The sequence below is a fragment of the Schistocerca americana genome, chromosome 2, assembly GCF_021461395.2.
Source record: "Schistocerca americana isolate TAMUIC-IGC-003095 chromosome 2, iqSchAmer2.1, whole genome shotgun sequence".
NCBI classification, from domain to species: Eukaryota; Metazoa; Arthropoda; class Insecta; order Orthoptera; family Acrididae; genus Schistocerca; species Schistocerca americana.
This window is the reverse complement of record NC_060120.1, coordinates 682,721,919-682,743,371: the sequence shown is the minus strand read 5'-3', so window position 1 is coordinate 682,743,371 and position 21,453 is coordinate 682,721,919. Positions and strand designations below refer to the sequence as shown.

The following is a 21,453-nucleotide window of genomic DNA, read 5'->3' as shown; positions in this document are numbered from 1 at the left end:
ATAGATTACACATTCATTTGAGGAGGAAAGCTGCCTTCACAAACTATCTTTTCTGCGACGAAGTTGAAAGTTTGATGTTACCTGACAGCTTTCTCCACTGATTACCACACTCACACAGTTGGCCCTTAAAATCCAGTTGGCTGTTGGATTTGTATTCCGGAATCCCTTATTTGTGCAGGTGCGCACGTTTATGGTTTTTGGCAGTCTCCTTGCTCATGATTAGGTTTTTATCCACGGTAGTCTAGATGTGACATATGCAGATCTCTAGCAGAAAATGTGAGGTGCTGCGAGCTGAACTGGCTTTGCCTACCGTAGCCCTCAGTTACCACGCCTCATACAGCGCACACTCTTCGCATTCTTATTTTGCACTTTACTCGGTTTCTTGCATTTCTACAGATTGCGTTAATTTCTGGCATGATTCCGTAGCTGTTTAATGCAATTACGGTAACGAGGGTCGTCGAGGGTATTTTTACGAATGGTGGCACGTACACAGGTGCTACACAATTAAAGGATCGCTTTTTCGAAACGCTGTAATTGTTTCCCAATGCGACGGAGAAGTTTGAAATTTGGCTCGAAGGTGCCAACAACCTTGACCTGTAAGGTTGCGAAAGCATGGCGCCCTGCATCGTCACCCTCGGGTTTGGCGACGCTTCAAACAGTAAGATGCTGACAAATGCGAAAAAAAGACCAGATCTCAGAAGTTCACGTGAATGGGTAATGTGAGTTAATAATGTCGCGTCGGCACCAAATTTCGCTGCAATTCTGCCCAACGCCACACAATGGGAAGTCGCCACATCCTCTCTTACCCATATTTCACACCTTCTTTTGACTGCTCTCCGATGAAGATCAGAATCGTGACACCCAGTGTCGAAACCATGCGGTTTTCTTATGGAGGAAAACTTTTCACACACATCGCCGCTAAGAATCGACAAGCCTTAGAGGATAGCATTGTTGCTGTTGTGGTCTTCAGTCCAGAGACTTTTTTTTCATCGCATGGCTAACCCCCCCCCGCCGCCGGGCAGGCCGTTCGCCGGGTGCCGCTCTTTCAATTTGACGCCACTTCGGCCACCTGCAGTCGATGAGGATGATAGGATGATGATGAGGACAGCACAACACCCAGTCCCTGGGCGGAGAAAATTCCCCGACCCAGTCGGGCCCAGAACACTGACAATCCGTCACGCTGACCATTGAACTACCGGAGGCGGACAAAGAGCGTAAATTAAATTACTCCCTTCCTTGAGGCGTTGATTCTCACACAGGACTGTTGACGGAGTGGTGAGAAACAAGATGACGCTCTTGACATCTCTGCTGACATCCCTGGACGATTCAACTGTTCTGTATGGAGGGCCATCAACCTCACTGAACGAGATCCCGCCCCTTTGGAGTGCAGTGCGGCTGCAGGTTTTGCTCTGGTGTACAGGATGGAGCCAGCAGGGACCGTTCAAAACCATTTGACTAATTATTAACGTGGTCCGAAGCAGCAAAGGATACTATTGCTTTTTCAGCCCTCCTGTTCTGGGCATTTCTATGACGAGACTACGAAGGGGTGCGACATTCAAACACGCATAAAAAAAACGGCAAACGGTCTCTGTAAGACTCCCCAGTTCGGCAACAGCCTCAGAGTCACCCACTGGCGTTTCATGAGCGCTTCAATAATGCACCTGTACCGAGGCAGACTGCGACAGTCCTAGCCAGTTGCACACAGGCCGCCCCTCGACATGCGATTCCGCATGCCTACTAGCAGGCGCAACAGCAGTAAAGTCTTGTGGCGGGCACCTGAGTCTCTCACATGAAACACGTATACTTTCAGCACAGAGCTTTCAATTTCTTCTGTCAGTGTATAGTACAGTGTGTAACAAATAGAGAACTGTTCCCTTACAGGTATGGCATTGTTCAAAATGTTGACCACCGTGATCATGGCAGAGCGTAACAGTGACGCACAACTGGGTGTCTTACACGGCCAAGAAACCCAGGAGTTTTGTGTACTGTTTCCGCAGCTGCAACACATCTAGGAACCAGGTCCATGTGAGCATCGACCAGTGTCTCGTAAATAGACTCTTAATAGAAAGAGCCTTGGTGCCACGTGCGATGCCCGAGCGAGGCATGGAACAGGACCACACTGACCAATCGAATGTTGTCCAAAATATATTTAAAAACGTCCCGAACCCAGTCATGTTGATACGATGCAAGGTGACGAAATCAGAGCGGTTGACCTTCTGAGAACTGTCGGACATGTTGAAGCAACGTTTCAACACGACTCTGATCAGTTAATCAGGAAGCCACGTAACTGTTAACAGTACCTATCCAGACATTTAAAGTGAACTTGTGTAGATAGGATAGTTATAGCAGTATGTTTGGGTTTTCATCATCATATATATGGCTATTCCTACTGTTGAGCATGTACTTTCTTGTAGACATGCCCTTATCTGTAAAAAACAGGAATGCACAAAAGTTGTAATTTCCTGCATATAGCTGTAGGAACCAATTTTCAAACTCCACTCGACATGGAGAGTCCACTGGCCACTATGACTGTACCAATCGAGTGTAACACTTTCTCTCTATTGTCCTGGCATATCTCATATGGCCAATACTTCCATTCTAACGCGGAAGGAACCGTTTTCTCTCAGGCGCCTCTGTAAATATGCAAAACTACTGTGATGTAGTTCCCATCGTTACGGGAGCAGCTCAGCATAGGTTCGTTGTACCACTCTTCCGCTGCACTGAGTGGCCCATACAGAAGATGCATATCGGCAAATTTTTCATCAGTAAACATAGTACCGAAAGCAGTCTTGATGGTGGAAAGTGAAGTACAGTAAGCAAAGCAAGAGATAGGACCGAGCAGTACCAAATGCAAGCTTGAAGGTTAAGAAATGGTGCAAATGGCTCTGAGCACTATGGGACCTAACATCGGAGGTCATCAGTCCCCTAGAAATTAGAACTACTTAAACCTAACTAACCTAAGGACATCACACACATCCATGACCGAGGCAGGATTCGAACCTGCGACCGTAGAGGGCGCTCGGTGCCAGACTGAAGCGCCTAGAACCGCTCGGCCACACGGCCGGCGAAGGTTAAGAGTAAAGTACCGTGAACAAAGCAACGAGTTTGTTTCCAGAAAGGACATACAGCGCACACCGTCGACGTTTTCACTTTTGTTCAGACATTTATAGTGCAATACATACACAAAACTAAATCAAGGAAAGAAATAAAACGAAACGCAATTACTCTAGAACAAACCACCGGAGACCACAGGTGGCATTTCTGAAAATATTGTTGAACAACATCAGAAATTTTGCCTGTGGAGTTGGGCTTCACACTGTAGACATGAGTGTCCTATACGAAGAGTTCGAAGAGGAGAGTTTTTCGTCAGTGACGCCTTCATCCGCCCAGAACAATCGCCTGCTTTCTTCGCGCGAGCTACAGTTTGAATAGGTACTTGCTAAATATCAAAAGTTACGAATGCACTGAGACATCCGCAACAGCGATTCCAGTGTTAACAGCAAATGAATGTTTGGTTCGGATACAGGATCTGATTCAAAGCAACTGCTCTCCAATATGAAGCCCGCCAATAACGTGTCATTACGTTGTTACCAGAATGAGATTTTCACTCTGCAGCGGAGTGTGCGCTGATATGAAACTTCCTGGCACATTAAAACTGTGTGCCTGACCGAGACTCGAACTCGGGACCTTTGCCTTTCACGGGCAAGTGCTCTACCATCTGAGCTATCGAAGCACGACTCACGCCCGGTACTCACAGCTTCACTTCTGCCAGTACCTCGTCTCCTACCTTCCAAACTTTACAGAAGCTCTCCTGCGAACCTTGCAGGCACACAGTTTTAATCTGCCAGGAAGTTTCATATCAGCGCACACTCCGCTGCAGAGTGAAAATCTCATTCTGGAAACATCCCCCAGGCTGTGGCTAAGCCATGTCTCCGCAGTATCCTTTCTTTCAGGAGTGCTAGTTCTGCAAGGTTCGCAGGAGAGCTTCTGTAAAGTTTGGAAGGTAGGAGACGAGGTACTGGCAGAAGTAAAGCTGTGAGTACCGGGCGTGAGTCGTGCTTCGGTAGTTCAGATGGTAGAGCACTTGCCCGCGAAAGGCAAAGGTCCCGAGTTCGAGTCTCGGTCAGGCACACAATTTTAATCTGCCAGGAAGTTTCATTACGTTGTTACTTTTACAGCCAATTTTCTAGTCATCATCGGTCTTTCTAAAATCGTGCACGTGCTGTTTTAAAGACTTCATTTATTTTAAGAATTGTTCGCCTGCAAAATTATGTTACACTTTAGAATTTAAAAAAATAATCATGATGTGACATGCTAGTTACTAAATTTAATAACTGCCACTTCTACAAGTCAATATATTTCGTATATTTGTTACTCACCTTTGTGATCTGATTGTGATGCTAACTTCTTATTTCTAGTTCCCCACTACGTGCTGAGCTGTTCTCAGCTCCTCTTTGTGTCTCAGCGTTACAGGTGACTGGTGACTGTAACATGTCCAGAATAACAAAACATTATATTAATATATGCATAAATAACCATATTCGTGTATTACAGATAACGGTTGTACAGAGTATACAAAATGAAAAGCTGGCGGTTTCTACTCATTTACGAAAAGATAGTAAAAAACTGACATTAATATGGCAGAGAGATAGAGAGCCAAGATAACGATCTTATCTGAGAGTCACTGCTAAAGACTTCCGGAGTCAGGTTTCACACATAGGCTAGTTATATTCAAGGTCCCCCTCCTCCCAAAACAGGCGAATATATTCCTCTTTAAAAGACTGTGACAGAAAAATGGAGAGACAGCTGCCTCTACTACTTTGGCGTGCGAACGTATTCACGCTCTTTTAACACAGAGCATTCTAAATCCTTTTACCCAGTCTCTGTTTGTCTATACACATATGTCTCTCTCCCACCGTCTCCTTTACTCCCACTGATTTACAGTGCATCCCACTGCCACTGTCTCCTCTCGCACTTACACTGTCTCCTTTCGTCTTTCCTTCTCACTGCCATCTCAGTACCTCAAAAATTTTAGGGTGGCCAACTTACCGATACCCACGTGTTTAAAATTTCGGTCCAAACGCGCCCTTCCCTTTATCTACATGTCGGTGTTCGCCGGTCTGGGAGGATCCAGACCACCAATCCTACGTATGGTCTCCATTCATCTTTAATTTTCATTTCCACTTTCTCGTCTCTCTCTTTTGCCCCCAGTGCCTCTATCTCTATCCATCTCTCTTTCTCTTTTACTGCTACTGTCTATCTGTGGCTCCCATGGCTGTTGTCTTTATCCATCTATCTTTCTCTTTCACTGCCACTTTCTCTCACTATCACCGTCTCCTCTCTCTTTCTCTCCCACTGATACCGGCTCCTCTCTCTCCCAGTCTCACAGTCTCTCTGCTAGACTCTTTCAGCACAAAAGCGTGAATATGTTTGCACGCCAAAATTTTTGACACGGAAGGAGGAATGAGGAACGAGACAGCTGGTTCCACACTTGTCTGTCAAGGTATTTTAAAGAGGAACATATTCGCCTTTTTTGAGCTCTAGCAGAAGCATTTTTCTGCCAGTTCCCTTCTTTTGCCTGATACCCGAAGGGTTTGCTGCTTACATAAAACGAATTCTAAGGTCAGTAAAGTTTTGACAATTTTATTTACACATGTCGCCTCATTTATTTACTTTTACACGCATAAACAACAAATAAGTATGTAAGGTGTCAGGCAAATCCAACACCTTGCATGAAAACCCTGACATGATAAGCAAATCCAGTAGTATGTCACATAGCTCCGAATAAATCCTGACATTAAATTAACCAAAGTAATACGAGTAACAGACTAACAGAAGAACGCCTAAATGCATGTTATACCGTCCCACCGTGAGACAGACGCAGTTCCGAGGGGAGAAACGAGAACAGAAGCCGAGAGCAGAACCGTGTTAAGCTAGAAGGCCCTACGATAAGGGACGGACACCCACGTCGCCAGCTAACCGGCAGGACCACCCCCCAGCCAATGTTAAAAGCTAGAGCCCTCCAGAAGAACAGTATAGATCTTACGATATCAGTAAAAGGGCCACACAAGCTGCAAGTTTTAGCGTGAGAATTTTTTCGCGTCTTTGTTACGTTGCAAACGTTAAAAACATTGCCCCACCACGAAAAGTAACCACCAGGACCACCCCCCAGCCCATGTTAGAAGATAGAGCCCTCCAGAAGAACAGTGTAGATCTTACGATAACACTAAAAGGGCCACACCAGCTGCAAGTTTTAGCGTCAGTCCTTTTCGCGTCTCTATTAAGTTGCAAACTTTAAAAACATTGCCCCACCATGAAAAGTATAACGTTTCTCATTGGATAGACAGAATTTTTGTAGGCGGAGCTTAAGGTTAACATTGAGACCCTGATTGGTCAGATGAAAACACAGCCAGATAGTTTTTTTTAAAGCCAATTTCGGAAAATTGTAGTAACGAGAAGTTAGAAAGGAGTTAGTTCGGAGACGGCGAGCTGTAAGGAGCTGCGACGGCCGCCGCCCCCAGACGAACACCGACAAGGTCATGAACGCACGTGATGCCGCATTTTTGAGCGCACAAGGCTTCACTCAGAACTGCAGAAGTCTCATCTGTTACATCCCCTTTTTAAGTAATACTAGTGTCGATCGTCAATTGAAGCTCATGGTATTCACATTTGCTGCGTAAGTTAAAATCTGAAACGCGATGATTTTTCTGTTATATAATTATTGAGAAGCCACATCAGCCACTGTAATTTATGACAAGTTAGATAAGTAATTAAAGATAATTGAGGGTCACTGTAGACCATTTTGATAGTTTTCTCTTTTGTGAAACTTAATTTAAACCTAGATTATAGATGTGATTAGGCATAGGTCATCCTTCGATCCATTGTAGAACTTGGAAACCCATTCATGGAATATTCGTTCACATTATTGTTGAACGCAGTTGGTTTTTATCATCCTATATTAAAACATTTCCTTTTATCAATAGTGCAATTTATAAACAATGTTTTGTGAATAGAATAAAATTTCCAGTGGTAAACTTAACTGCTTTTCGACGTTATTTTACCAGCTAACTAAAAATAGGAAAGCCTTGAACCCCTTCCACTAAATTTAGTTAGTATCAAGAGTCTTTTACAGGGAGTGCAGTGGAGCTGACGCTGAAATCATTAAGTATTTGGTTATATCATCGCTAGTCTCACTGAACTCTTCTGAACTCTACATGTCATGTGTGGTCTGGCGTCTCCTTACCAGCAACAGGTCCCAGGTTCAAACTAGTCAATTCCCCAAAAAACACGCTCAGAGCGTCGTTGCGCGAAAGTGGTAGGGAGACACGACTTAGAACAAACAGAAACCACGCAGAATGTTAGAAGTATGTATAATATACGGTTAAACAAAATCGTCTCCCATCCAACGCAGTTTCACTTTACACTTCCTTACATAATAATGCACAACATTTTTAAGCTACACCTTCCGTGTACCAACAAATGCGGCGTTTGGTTTGCAAGTACAAAGAATTTCACATGGAAAGTAATTTTTTGTAAGGCGCTTACGCCGCCAGGTGGTACCACCGAATAATTTCCAGGTCAAGACAGTCTGTATAGGTATGAAGTGCTCATTGCACAGACACAGCGCGTCATAAACTTTTATTGGTGGGAAAATGGCGACAAAAAAACAAAATTTGGTGACCTCAGAGCCCATGCGCTGACCCCAGAACCCCTGCCACATATTCACTAGATCAATTAAATCTGCGTTTACGTCTCAGACAGGATATTAGGTGCTTATTTTACACGCATAAGTACGGTAACGTTGAACCCCTGGATATCGTTAACGGATAATAATAATGAAAAAAGTTTCTAAGTTCCCAAGAAATATCTTCTTAAGAATACATGGTGAAAATTTCGATAATCTGGCATGAACAAAAATTACAGAAGTGGTCAGCCCCACAACTGATACTTTTCGTATCGAAACAACACACACGGGGAGGCCACAACGTTGGGATCACGGATTTACTTCAATTTTTGTACACTTTTAGTAGGCTATTAAAACAACACAACGAGCAAGCAATAAGGTGCACTACTCATGTAATTCCGAGAAAATCACAAGATGTATCTGTGCGCAGGCGCCGCCCACGAGAAGTTGGGGTGGTCAAGTTCGGGCTTAGCAAGAAGGTCGTGGACGAGCTAACGGTTCGAATGCCACTAACACTTATTTTTTAATCTATATATTTTTATCACTGGTCACATTATTTAATTTATATGACATTTGAGAGGCAATATAATGAAAAAAAGATCCACGTGAATTTTCATGCAGTTGTAGTGAATTTCATAATTATTTAACAATTTACTATTTTTAATTAAATTTTCAAGGACGAGGGACGGGCTCGGAAAGGAGAAGTCAAACCCCGATAAATAATGATGCGAATGACGTTATCCAGTAGTACATTAAGTCACAAGAGTAATGTAAATTACTCGTCGGATGTGTTCTCGACATCACATGTTGCAGGATGGTATTTGTCGTACATACATGGAAAACACAAATTGAAACGGCATCTACTACAGCAAATAAATCCAGTATTCCCGCATTTACAACAAATGTTCGAAGTTTCTAAGGAAAAACCCACCTCGTTGACATTTGGAAAAATTTCTCTTTCTTCCGATAGTTTGGATGCAAACCATATACGAACAATCATGAGAAAATATAAATTAAAAATTAAGTTTTAGCAGGAGTCAAACCGTACGAACCTTCTTCTCATGCGCCATCGTGAGCGGAACAAGGTAGGGAGATTAGTTGCAGGTACCAGAAGTACACTCAGCCACACGCCGTTAGGTGGTTTTTGGAGTACTATGTAAATGCAGACATCCTGACAGGGGGAAGAGAGGGGGAGGGATCGGGGAAGGTATCAGTGTTATGGCATCAGAGATGTTTGTAACAAGTAACAGCAGCAAAGTAATTCGGTTTAAAGACTGCAACTCCCCGCGTCTCACGCTCCGAAGACGTTTATTCCAGCGTCAGGTCACAATACTATTCGCATCTACGCCATAAAGGTGCAGGTATCCTAAAAGACGTGCTTAATCCGCCACGTGTGACGCGCCTAGTTGCAGTCGCCTGAACATTGTGTTCTTTGGACTTAACGATAGATTATCCAGGAGCGTCCACATGGCAAGGAACCTGACCCAGAGGCCCAGTGGAGCAAGAAATATTTATGTAGGTTACTAGATTTTTATCTTTGGAAACTTATTTCTACAAAAAAAGATCGTAGTCACTTCCGAAAAGCAAAACTGATTACTTATAAATGAAGTCATGAAAACGCATCAGGCATTATTGTATGAGCCCATCCTACAGTCTAGGTTTTTATGTCTGCCTGGAGTGGCAAACATAAGTTGGAATTGGTAGCAGGACGTGACCGGGGTGTGACGCAACATCTGATGGCCGAGAGAAGATTAGTCTCAAAGTAAGGCGCCAGCGATGAGGAAGATTACTTATCTTTGTTCTCCACACTGAAGCAGGCACCGTCTATTTCTCTCATAGCAAGTAGCTACGTAATTAAGTTCACAATACAATTCACAAATACACAGTACAATCCAAATCGTAACTAAGTTCTAAGCCCAAGGTTGTCATAAAAGATTGCAAGGTATCAGGCAAATCCAACACCTTCCATGAAAACCCTGACATGATAGCAAATCCGGCAGTATGTCACATAGCTCCGAATAAATCCTGACATTAAATCAACCAAAGTAATATGATCAACGAGTGAGCAAACGGAATACCACAGACTAACAGAAGAACGCCTAAAAGCATATCATACCTTCCCACCGTGAAACAGACGCAGTTCCTAGGGGAGAAACGGGAACAGAAGCCGAGAGCAGAGCCGTGTAAGCTAGAAGGCCCTACGATAAGGGACGGACACCCACGTCGCCAGACGATCGCCAAGAGCAGCCTCCAGCCCATGTTAAAAGCTAGAGCCCTCCAGAAGAACAGTACAGATCTTACGATAACACTAAAAGGGCCACACCAGCTGCAAGTTTTAGCGTGAGACTATACGCGTCCCTGTTACGTTGCAAATATTAAAAACATTGCCCCACCACAAAAAGTATAACGTTTCTCATTATATAGACAGAATTTTTGTAGGTGGAGCTTAAGGTTAACATTGAGACCCTGATTGGTCAGTTGGAAACACAGCCAGAGACCTTTTTCTTAAACCAACTTCGCTAAATTGTAGTAAAGAGACGTTAGAGAGGGTTGCTTCCGAGACGGTGAGGTTGTGTGGAGCTGCGCCGACCGCCGCTCCCTGACGCTGCCTAACCACCGACAAGGTAATGAACGCATGCGATGCCGCATAAGGCTTCACTCAGAACTGGAGAAGTCTCATCTGTTACATCCCCTTTTTGCGTAATACTAGTGTCGATCGTCAATTAAAGCCCATGGTATTCACATTTGCTACTTGAAGTTAAAATCTGAAACGCGATGATTTTTCTGTTATATAATTATTGAGAAGCCACATCAGCCACTGTAATTTACCACAAGTTAAATAAGTAATTATAGATAATTGAGGGTCACTGTAGACCATTTTGATAGTTTTCTCTTTTATGAAACTTAACTTAAACCTAGATTATAGATGTGATATGGCATAGGTCGTCCTTCGATCCATTATAGAACTTGGAAACCCATTCAGGGAATATTCGTTCACATTTTTGTTGAACGCAGTTGGTTTTTATCATCCTGTATTAAAATATTTCCTTTTATCAATAGTGCAATTTATCAACAATGTTTTGTGAGTAGAATAAAATTTCCAATGGTAAACTTAACTGCTTTTTCGACGTTATTTTACCAGCTAACTAAAAATAGGAAAGCCTTGAACCCCTTCCACTAAATTTAGTTAGTATTAAGATTCTTTTACAGGGAGTGCAATGGAGCTGACGCTGAAATCATTAAGTATTTGATTATATCATCACTAGTCTCACTGAACTCTACATGTCATGTGTGGTCTGGCGTCTCCTTACCAGCAACAGGTCCCAGGTTCAAACTAGTCAATTCCCTAAAAAACACGCTCAGAGCGTCGTTGCGCGAAAGTGGTAGGGAGACACGACTTAGAACAAATAGACACCAAGCAGAATGTTAGAAGATCTAAGCAATAACACTTCGATATTAACACAGCTAGCGAGCAAGAGCGAGAGGCCGTGGCGTCAGGTCTGTGCTCCCCTCATATCTCGTGGCCATAGAGGTAGCCGCAGGCAAGAACTACTGAATGGCGCGACGTCTTCAGCCGGAGATAACGCCACGAACCTCCGGCGGCCTCGACGTGAAGCTAAGGCCGACCACCGCGCACGTGCGGCCGGGCTGAGCGACGGCAGAGCGCGCGTGACTCGGTTAGGTCCGCGAACATAGCATAGGTAAGGTTAAGTTACAGATATCTTGAATTAATCACAATGCTTTCTTTAATGTGGTCCAGCGACCACTGTCGCTGGTTACTGGTAATCAAGATCCCGTGTTTGATACGTGGTAACCGTCACAAGTTGTCAATGAATGGGTAGGTGCAGAATGGGTCCCACTCTACCTCGTAACGGTACAAAAGGTATTTGCCTGGAGAAATTTTGCGTCAAGTAGAAAATGTTGCACCAGATTTATTGATTTAACGTGAGAAATTGATGGGAAGAAGTTGGATGCTGACCATATACGCCAATAATTTCTGCGAAACTAGAGTCAGAGGTACACTGTCTGACAAAAAAATTAAATTGCCCATAAGGCACGGTCGGATGTCAGTTGAAAGGCTACAGCAAGCGAGGAGCTATGAGTAGTAAGACGGTCACAAAAACATACTATCCGAACAATAGAAGACAATTTATTTTAAAAAAAGGGTACTCCAAATAGTTATTATGTATTTTTTAAACATGTCTGCGAAACTCAGATGACTTAAACCCTCAGCCTGCAGTGATAGGGGGAACTTTGACGACGTAACAGTACACCACGGTCATCGTGCGTCTTCACGTGTTACCTCTCGTGGTGTCGTTTCTCAGCAGGATAATGCTCGTACTAAACATAACAAGTTTCTCTATGAACTGTCTGCGTGATGCTGAGGTATTCTCGTGGCCAGCAAGGTGCCCAGATCTGATGTGTTTGGGACCAACTAGGAAGTCGACCCGTTTGAGTGTCAGTATCCAATAAGTATCAATGATCATTTGTAACAGCTGTGGACCCCATATTGCCTCAGAAGATGATCGAATGACTTTATGACACCCTTCGCAACAGAATCAGTGCATGCATCAAGACTAGCGCGTGTGCAGTCTCGTACTGCTAACAAGGGAACCTCCCCATCGCACCCCCCTCAGATTTAGCTATAAGTTGGCACTGTGGACAGGCCTTGAAAAACTGAACACAGATCAATCGACAAAACAGGAAGAAGTTGTGTGGAACTATGAAAAAAATAAGCAAAATATACAAATTGAGTAGTCCATGCGAAAGATAGGCAACATCAAGGATAATGTGAGCTCAGGAGCGCCGTGGTCCTGCGGTTAGCGCGAGCAGCTGCGGATCGACAGATCCTTGGTTCAAGTCTTCCCTCGAGTGAAAAGTTTACTTTCTTTATTTTCGCAAAGAATTGATCTGTCCGTTCGTTCATTGGCGTCTCTGTTCACTGTAAGAAGTTTAGTGTCTGTGTTTTGCGACCGCACCGCAAAACCGTGCGATTAGTAGACGAAAGGACGTGCCTCTCCAATGGGAACCGAAAACATTTGATCGCAAGGTCATAGGTCAACCGATTCCTCCACAGGAAAACACGTCTCATATATTCTATACGACACTGGTGACGGCATGTGCGTCACATGACAGGAATATGTTGTCGACTCACCTAACTTGTACACTTGGCGAATGGGTAAAAAGATTCTTCTACCTTGCCCGATTTAGGTTTTCTTGTGGATGTGATAACCACTCCCAAAAAATTGATCAAAACTTAAGAGTTCGTCACATAAACTGCAACAAATGAATGCAACAGTTTCACAGTCGAATAGTTTTTCCTGTGCTCTGTCAAAAAATATGTTTTTAACTCTCATCGGACGGACAGATAATAATTGTCTGAAAATAAGAAATTAAACTTTTCACTCGAGAGAAGACTTGAACCAAGGACCTCTCGTTCCGCAGCTGCTCAAGCTAACCACGGGAGCACGGCGCTCCTTAGCTCGCACTATTCTTGATGTTGCATATCTTGCGCATGGACTACTCAGTTTGTATATTTTGCTTATTTTTTTCATAGTTCCACACAACTTCTTCCTGTTTTCTCGATTGATCTGTGTTCAGTTTTTCAAGGCGTATCCACTGCGCCAACTTGCAACTAAATCTGAGGGGGGTGCGATGTGGAGGTTCCCTTGTAAGTTCTTTGTATATATGATTCGATTCTGAAATCAATGAAATCATATCACGTTGTTGTTGTTGTGGTCTTCAGTCCTGAGACTGGTTTGATGCAGCTCTCCATGCTACTCTATCCTGCGCAAGCTTCTTCATCTCCCAGTACCTAACGCAACCTACATCCTTCTGAATTTGCTTAGTGTATTCGTCTCTTGGTCTCCCTCTACGATTTTTACCCTCCACGCTGCCCTCCAATACTAAATTGGTGATCCCTTGATGCCTCAGAACATGTCCTACCAACCGATCCCTTCTTCTGGTCAAGTTGTGCCACAGACTTCTCTTCTCCCCAATCCTATTCAATACTTCCTCATTAGTTATGTGATCTACCCATCTAATCTTCAGCATTCTTCTGTAGCACCACATTTCAAAAGCTTCTATTCTCTTCTTGTCCAAACTATTTATTGTCCATGTTCCACTTCCACACATGGCCACTCTCCATACAAATACTTTCAGAAACGACTTCCTGACACTTAAATCTATACTCGATGTTAACAAATTTCTCTCCTTCAGAAACGCTTTCCTTTCCATTGCCAGTCTACATTTTATATCCTCTCTACTTCGACCATCATCAGTTATTTTGCTCCCCAAATAGCAAAATTCCTTTACTACTTTAAGTGTCATTTCCTAATCTAATTCCTTCAGCATCACCCGACTTAATTCGACTACATTCCATTATCCTCGTTTTGCTTTTGTTGATGTTTATCTTATATCCTCCTTTCAAGACACTATCCATTCCGTTCAACTGCTCTTCCAAGTCCTTTGCTACCTCTGACAGAATTACAATGTCATCGGCCAACCTCAAAGTTTTTATTTCTTCTCCATGGATTTTAATACCTACTCCGAATTTTTCTTTTGTTTCCTTCACTGCTTGCTCAATATACAGATTGAATAACATCGGGGAGAGGCTACAGCCCTGTCTCACTCCCTTCCCAACCACTGCTTCCCTTTCATGTCTCTCGACTCTTATAATTGCCATCTGGTTTCTGTACAAATTGTAAATAGCCTTTCGCTCCCTGTATTTTACCCCTGCCACCTTCAGAATTTGAAAGAGAGTGTTCCAGTCAACATTGTCAAAAGCTTTCTCTAAGTCTACAGATGCTAGAAACGTGGGTTTGCCCTTCCTTAATCTAGCTTCAGAGATAAGTCGTACGGTCAGTATTGCCTCACGTGTTCCAACATTTCTACGGAATCCAAACTGATCTTCCCCGAGGTCGGCTTCTACTAATTTTACCATTCGTCTGTAAAGAATTCGTGTTAGTATTTTGCAGCTGTGACTTATTAAACTGATAGTTCGGTAATTTTCACATCTGTCAACACCTGCTTTCTTTGGGATTGGAATTATTATATTCTTCTTGAAGTCTGAGGGTATTTCGCCTGTTTCATACATCTTGCTCACCAGATGGTAGAGTTTTGTCAGGACTGGCTCTCCCAAGGCCGTCAGTAGTTCTAATGGAATGTTGTCCACTCCGGGGGCCTTGTTTCGACTCAGGTCTTTTAGTTCTCTGTCAAACTATTCACGCAGTATCGTATCTCCCATTTCATCCTCATCTACATCCTCTTCCATTTCCATAATATTGTCCTCAAGTCCTTGTATAGACCCTCTATATACTCCTTCCACCTTTCTGCTTTCCCTTCTTTGCTTAGAACTGGGTTTCGATCTGAGCTCTTGATGTTCATGCAAGTGGTTCTCTTATCTTCAAAGGGGTCTTTAATTTTCCTGTAGGCAGTATCTATCTTACCCCTGGTGATATTCGCTTCTACATCCTTAGATTTGTCCTCTACCCATCCCTGCTTACAAATTTTGCACTTCTTGTCGATCTCATTTTTGAGACGTTTGTATTCTTTTTTGCCTGCCTCACTTACTGCATTTTTATATTTTCTCCTTTCATCAATTAGATTCAATATATCTTCTGTTACTCAAGGATTTCTACTAGCTCTCGTCTTTTTACCTACTTGATCCTCTGCTGCCTTCACTACTTGATCCCTCAGAGCTACCCATTCTTCTTCTATTGTATTTCTTTCCCCCATTCCTGTCAATTGTTCCCTTATGATCTCCCTGAAACTCTGTACAACCTCTGGTTTAGTCAGTTTATCCAGGTCCCATCTCCTTAAATTCCCACCTTTTTGCAGTTTCTTCAGTTTTAATCTACAGATCATAACCAATAGATTGTGGTCAGAGTCCACATCTGTTCCTGGAAATGTCTTACAATTTAAAACCTGGTTCCTAAATCTCTGTCTTACCATTATATAATCTATCTGATACCTTTTAGCATCTCCAGGATTATTCCACGTATACAACCTTCTTTTATGATTCTTGAATCAAGTGTTAGCTGTGATTAAGTTATGCTCTGTGCAAAATTCTACCAGAAGGCTTCCTCTTTCATTTCTTAGCCCCAATCCATATTCAACTACTACATATCCTTCTCTCCCTTTTCCTACTACCGAATTCCAGTCACCCATGACTATTAAATTTTCGTCACCCTTCACTATCTGAATAATTTCTTTTATTTCATCATTCGTTTCTTCAATTTCTTCGTCATCTGCAGAGCTAGTATTGTAATAAACTTGTATTACTGTAGTAGGCGTGGGCTTCGTATCTATCTTTGCCACAATAATGCGTTCACTATGCTGTTTGTAGTAGTTTACCCGCATTCCTATTTTCCTATTCATTATTAAACCTACTCCTGCATTACCCCTATTTGATTTTGTGTTTATAACCCTGTAGTCACCTGACCAGAAGTCTTGTTCCTCCTGCCACCGAACTTCACTAATTCCAACTATATCTAAATTTAACCTATCCATTTCCCTTTTTAGATTTTCTAACCTACCTGCCCGATTAAGGGATCTGACATTCCACGCTCCGATCCGTAGAACGCCAGTTTTCTTTCTCCTGATAACGACATCCTCTTGAGTAGTCCCCGCCCGGAGATCCGAATGGGGGACTATTTTACCTCCGGAATATTTTACCCAAGAGGACGCCACCATCATTTAACCATACAGTAAAGCTGCATGCCCTCGGGAAAAATTACGGCCGTAGTTTCCCCTTGCTTTCAGCCGTTCGCAGTACCAGCACAGCAAGGCCATTTTGGTTAGTGTTACAAGGCAAGATCGGTCAATCATCCAGACTGTTGCCCTTGCGACTACTGAAAAGGCTGCTGCCCCTCTTCAGGAACCACACGTTTGTCTAGCCTCTCAACAGATACCCCTCCGTTGTGGTTGCACCTACGGTACGGCTATCTGTATCGCTGATGCACGCAAGCCTCCCCACCAACGGCAAGGTCCATGGTTCATGGGGGGGCATATCACATACCTTCTTCATTTCCTTTCCTTTTCTCATTCCGAGTGCTTTCAATCCTTTGTCAGGGTGTGTATTTGGATTCGTACGGATTTGTAGAAGCAATCAAAATTTCTGGCGCCCGTTCTGTGAATGGAGTAGGATGAGACTGATGGAGTCCGCCAAGGCAGCTCGCACCGTGTCGGCACGTTACGACACGTGGATATGGACAGAGCAATTAGCAGGCGGGTGAGAGTCAGGGCCAAGGCAGTCACGGCTGTGACGCGGCGGGCAGCATTAGCAGGTGGCCGTACGGCTGTCAGCTGTTGGCGCCCGTGTCATCACAGTTCCGGCCTTCACGCCTACGTTAGCCGGTGTCGGCCTAGGTATGGCAAAATCTAAAAAAGCTACAATTATAAAAACGTAAAATAATAAGAACCAAAATCAAACAACAAAGGAAAATATAAAGTATTAACAAAATCATCAACCTTAAATAAAACTAACAATAAATGTAATCCAGTTAAAACCGATACCGATATTTTAGTGCTGAACATCCGGTATTGTATTTCTCGATATTTCTTTGATCTTGGTTATAACAGATGTTTTTATTTTTTACTTATATCCCGGTAAAAAAGACAAAATATCAGTTTTCCGTTTTTAAGAGACTAGCGAGGAAGAGTCATGCGCGAACAAGTGTATTACGGAAACATTAAGAAATGAAGAGACACGTTTGAAGTTCTCTGAGGCTATAGATACTGCCATAACGAGTAGCCCAGTAGGTAGCTCAGCTGAAGAGGAATGAATATCTTCAATAAGGGCAATCACAGACGTTGGAGACCAAATGTAGGTACAAAGCAGATAACTGCAAAGAAACTATGGGTAACAGAAGAAATACTTCAGTTGATCCACGCAAGAAGGAAGACAGAAATGTTCATGGAAATTCGAATGCAAGTCGCTTCGGAACTGAATAAATAGGAAGTGCAAGGAAACCCAGGTTTAATAGCTGCATGAAAAGTTTGAAGAAATCGAGTGTGATTTTCGGAAGTAGTGACTCAGTATATAGAAGAGTCAAAGAAGCTTCGGTGAAATTAAAAGCAACATTAAAAATGCAATGGTAATACCACTGTTAAGCGAAGAGTAAAGAACGGATAGGCAGAAAGAGAACTTTGAAGGCTTCTATGAGGGGATGACTTCACTGAAGACGTGATGGAAGAAGAAACAGGAGTCGATATAGAAGAGATCAAATAAGAAAGAAGGGGTAGATAATAGTCCATCGTAATTCCTAAAATCATTGGGAAAGTGACAACAAAACCAATAGTCACGTTAGAGTGTAGAATTTTTGTGAATGGCGATATAACATCAAACGTTCGAAAAAACATTATACTCATAATTCCGAAGACAGCAAGAGCCGACAAGTGCGAAAATTACCGTACAGTCGGCTTAACATCTCATGCATTCGAGCTGCTGACAAGAATAATGCACAGAAGAATGGAAGGGAAAATTGAAGATCTGTTAGATGACGATCAGTTTGGCTTTAGAAAAGGTAAAGGGACCAGAGCGCAACGGCAGACGTTACGACAGATAATGGAAGCAAAACTGAAGAAAAATCAAGACGTGTTCTTAGGATTTGTCGACATGAAAAAAGCGTTCAACAATGGTGCAAGAGGTTTGAATTTCTGAGGAATATGGGGGTAAGCTATAAACAGAGATGGATGATACACAATCTATACAAGGACCCAGAGCGAGCAATAAAACTGGAAGACCAAAATCGAAGTGCTCGGAATAAAATGGGTGTAATAGAAGAGTGCAGCCTTTTGCCTCTACTGCTCAATCTATACATCGACGAAGCAATGACAGAAATAAAATAAAGGTTCAAGACTGTGTTTAAAATTCAAGGTGAAAGGATGACAGTGATAATATTCGCTGGTGACATAGCTATCCTGAGTGATAGTGAAGAATTGTAGGATCTATTCTATGCAATGAACATTCTAATTAGTAGGCCGGCCGCTGTGGCCGAGAGGTTCTAGGCGCTTCAGTCGGGAACCGCGCTGCTGCTGCGGTTGCAGGTTCAAATCCTGCCTTAGGCATGGATGTGTGTGATGTCCTTAGGTAAGTTAGGTTTAAGTAGTTCTAAGTCTAGGGGACTGATGACCTCAGATGTTAAGTCGCATAGTGCTTAGAGCCATTTGGACCATTTTTCTAATTAGTACAGAATATGGATTGAGAGTAAATTGAAGAAAGACGAATGTAGTAAGAAGCTGCAGAAATGAGAACAGCGAGAAACTTAACATCATGATTGGTGACAACGCAGTAGATAAAGTTAAGGAATTCTGCAACCAGGCAGCAAAACAACCCTTGATGAACGCAACAAAGAGGACATAACAAGCAGACTAGTACTGGTATAAATGCATTCCTAGACAAGAGAAGTCTACTAATATCAAACGTAAGTCTTAATTTTAGGAAAAAATCCCTGAGAATGTACGTTTAGAGCATAGCAGGGAGAGTGGTAAAACTGGAACAGAAGAGTATCGAAGCATTCGAGATGTGGTGCTACAGAGGAATGTTGAAAATTAGGTGGACTGATAAATTAAGGAATGATAAGGTTCTCCACAGAATCGGCGAGGACAGAATATATATGGAAAACCCTGACAAGAAGGAAGGACAGGACGATAAGATATTTGTTAAGATACCAGGGAGTAAGCGCTGGTACTAGAGGGAGCTGGAGCTGTAGAAGGTGAAAACTGTAGAGGCAGACAGAGAATGGAATACATCCAGCAAATAACTGTGGATGTAGATTGCAATTGCTACTCTTAGATGAAAAAGTTGGCACAGGCGAGGTATTCGTGGCGGTCGCATTAAACCAGTCAGAAGACTGACGAATAAAAAATATCGATGATGACTAGATAAAAGCAGTATACTTTGTTCGACTTCGAAATTGAAGTACATAAAAATACTACACTACATGACGTTGTAGGCATCCATTTGGCTGTATTGTAAGAGGTATGCGCTATATGCGCTGCCTGCAATAGGCAAGGCATAGAAGAGTCTCTGACCAGAGAGCAGTACGTAGTTAGTTGTTGCTTGTCGTTAGTCTGCGTTAGTCTTCAGTAGTCGGCGGTAGTCGGCGCGTGTCGGCAGTCTGCTCTGGTCGCGACTCTGGAGGATGAGTATTATTGTAGAAGGTAAAGAAGCAGCCTTGCGCATATCTAATAATGTATCTTAACTGTCATTCAATTTCTTTTTAAAAAATGCCCCAATAATAATTTTTATAATATAAAGTAAATTAAAAAAAACATTCATTTCAATTTAAAGATTTTATTCAATGGATTATCTTTCCTTTCATGAATCACAAAGCATAGGCCAGCATTGCACGGAGCTGTGCCGAAAAGTTTTTATGTAAGAGCAGATATATTCGCAGTTTTTATTGAGGTAAGAATTTTTGTTTTTTTTTATTCAGAATACAGGGCCGAGGCGCAGCGCTGCTGTCGTCATAAAATTTACCAGGTTACTGAATTTTTTTTTTATTATTTTGGTGTTTAGGAATTTTTCTGTTTCGAACTTAACATTAAATGAGAAAAGAATTTTGTGGGAACATTAAATGTGAATACATTTTTGCACAGAGATTATAAATGGGAGCCAATTTTGTTCAGAGGTTACAATATTTAAAATTCATTTAACTATTATTTTGTGGGGTGTTTACACTTGGTTCATCATTTAATTTCTTATTTCCGAAGGGAGGTTACACTTGGTTCATATTTCTTTTAATATTTTTGTGGGGAGGTTACAGTATATTTCATTATCACAGGCCAATGACTTTGATTTGCATATAAATTAATACAGGGATTTTCATTTATCACTTGCACTGGAACATTTTGCAGTAATTACTTTTTGATTAAGTTATTAGTTCACAACCTTCTAATTTTTGTTTGTGACTTTATGCAGTTGCCATCTGCAGGCGAGGTAAGAAGGCAGCCCGAGAAAAAAAATTGTTGACCCTTATGGTGCTTCCCGAGAAGGTTGGCAATGAAAACATAGATATGCATCCGCAACGTGGATGAGTCCCTCCTTTATAAGTGTCGAGCCTCGGTGCCTTTCTGTCAACGTCAACCTCATTTTTCATCCATTTCACTAGTATGTCTTGATAGTTAAATGTCTCCTCTTTTTTTTCACGCACCGCCGTGTGGTTAGTGAACGGTGGTTGATTTCAAACAGCAGCTCATGCTGTTGGTTTAGACCAGCAACAGTCTCTCGAACGATCGCACGCCATATGGTTTCTGGTCGTTGGGGCGCAGCCAGTCGCAACGTAGAGGAGCGCGCTGTGTATGGACCAGTAGCCAACTACCGGCGGGTGACTTCCTCCCCTCGATCAAATCACTGCTCTCTCATGAAATCCCAAATTTATTCAGTAAGTCCCATTTCTCGCTATACACTTTTCCGATTATTAATGTGAACCCGATGTGGCAGACCACTGAGCAATGTTTACGTGTAGTTAGTTAAAATCTTCTGGGTCACTAGGCCGCGTCTATTTCTACTAAGATGATCGACGTTTCGACTCCTCTGCTGGGATATTCCTCAGGATCTTCTGGTGTCCACTACTGCAGTGTTCTAGCAGTACTGGACACCAGAAGATCTGAGGAAGATCCGAGCAGAGGGGTCGATACGTCGATCATTTTAGCAGAAATACGACGCGGCTTAATAACACAGAAGGTTTTCACTACAGTGACAACGGCCACGAAAGCCTGCAGAATTACATACAATGTTTACATGTTGAATGATGTTAGTAGGT

The 21,453-nt window shown here is 42.6% G+C and overlaps 1 protein-coding gene across 2 annotated transcripts in view; it reads right to left on the bottom strand.

Moving 5' to 3' along the window:
* LOC124596110 (inositol polyphosphate multikinase) overlaps nt 1–21,453 on the bottom strand; it is a 352,197-nt gene that overhangs the window by 169,235 nt on the left and 161,509 nt on the right. For both annotated transcript variants that reach the window (XM_047135125.1, XM_047135124.1), the window contains exon 3: nt 4,380–4,484. The gene's annotated coding sequence lies outside the window, so the exon portion shown is untranslated. The remainder of the gene's footprint in view (nt 1–4,379; nt 4,485–21,453) is intronic.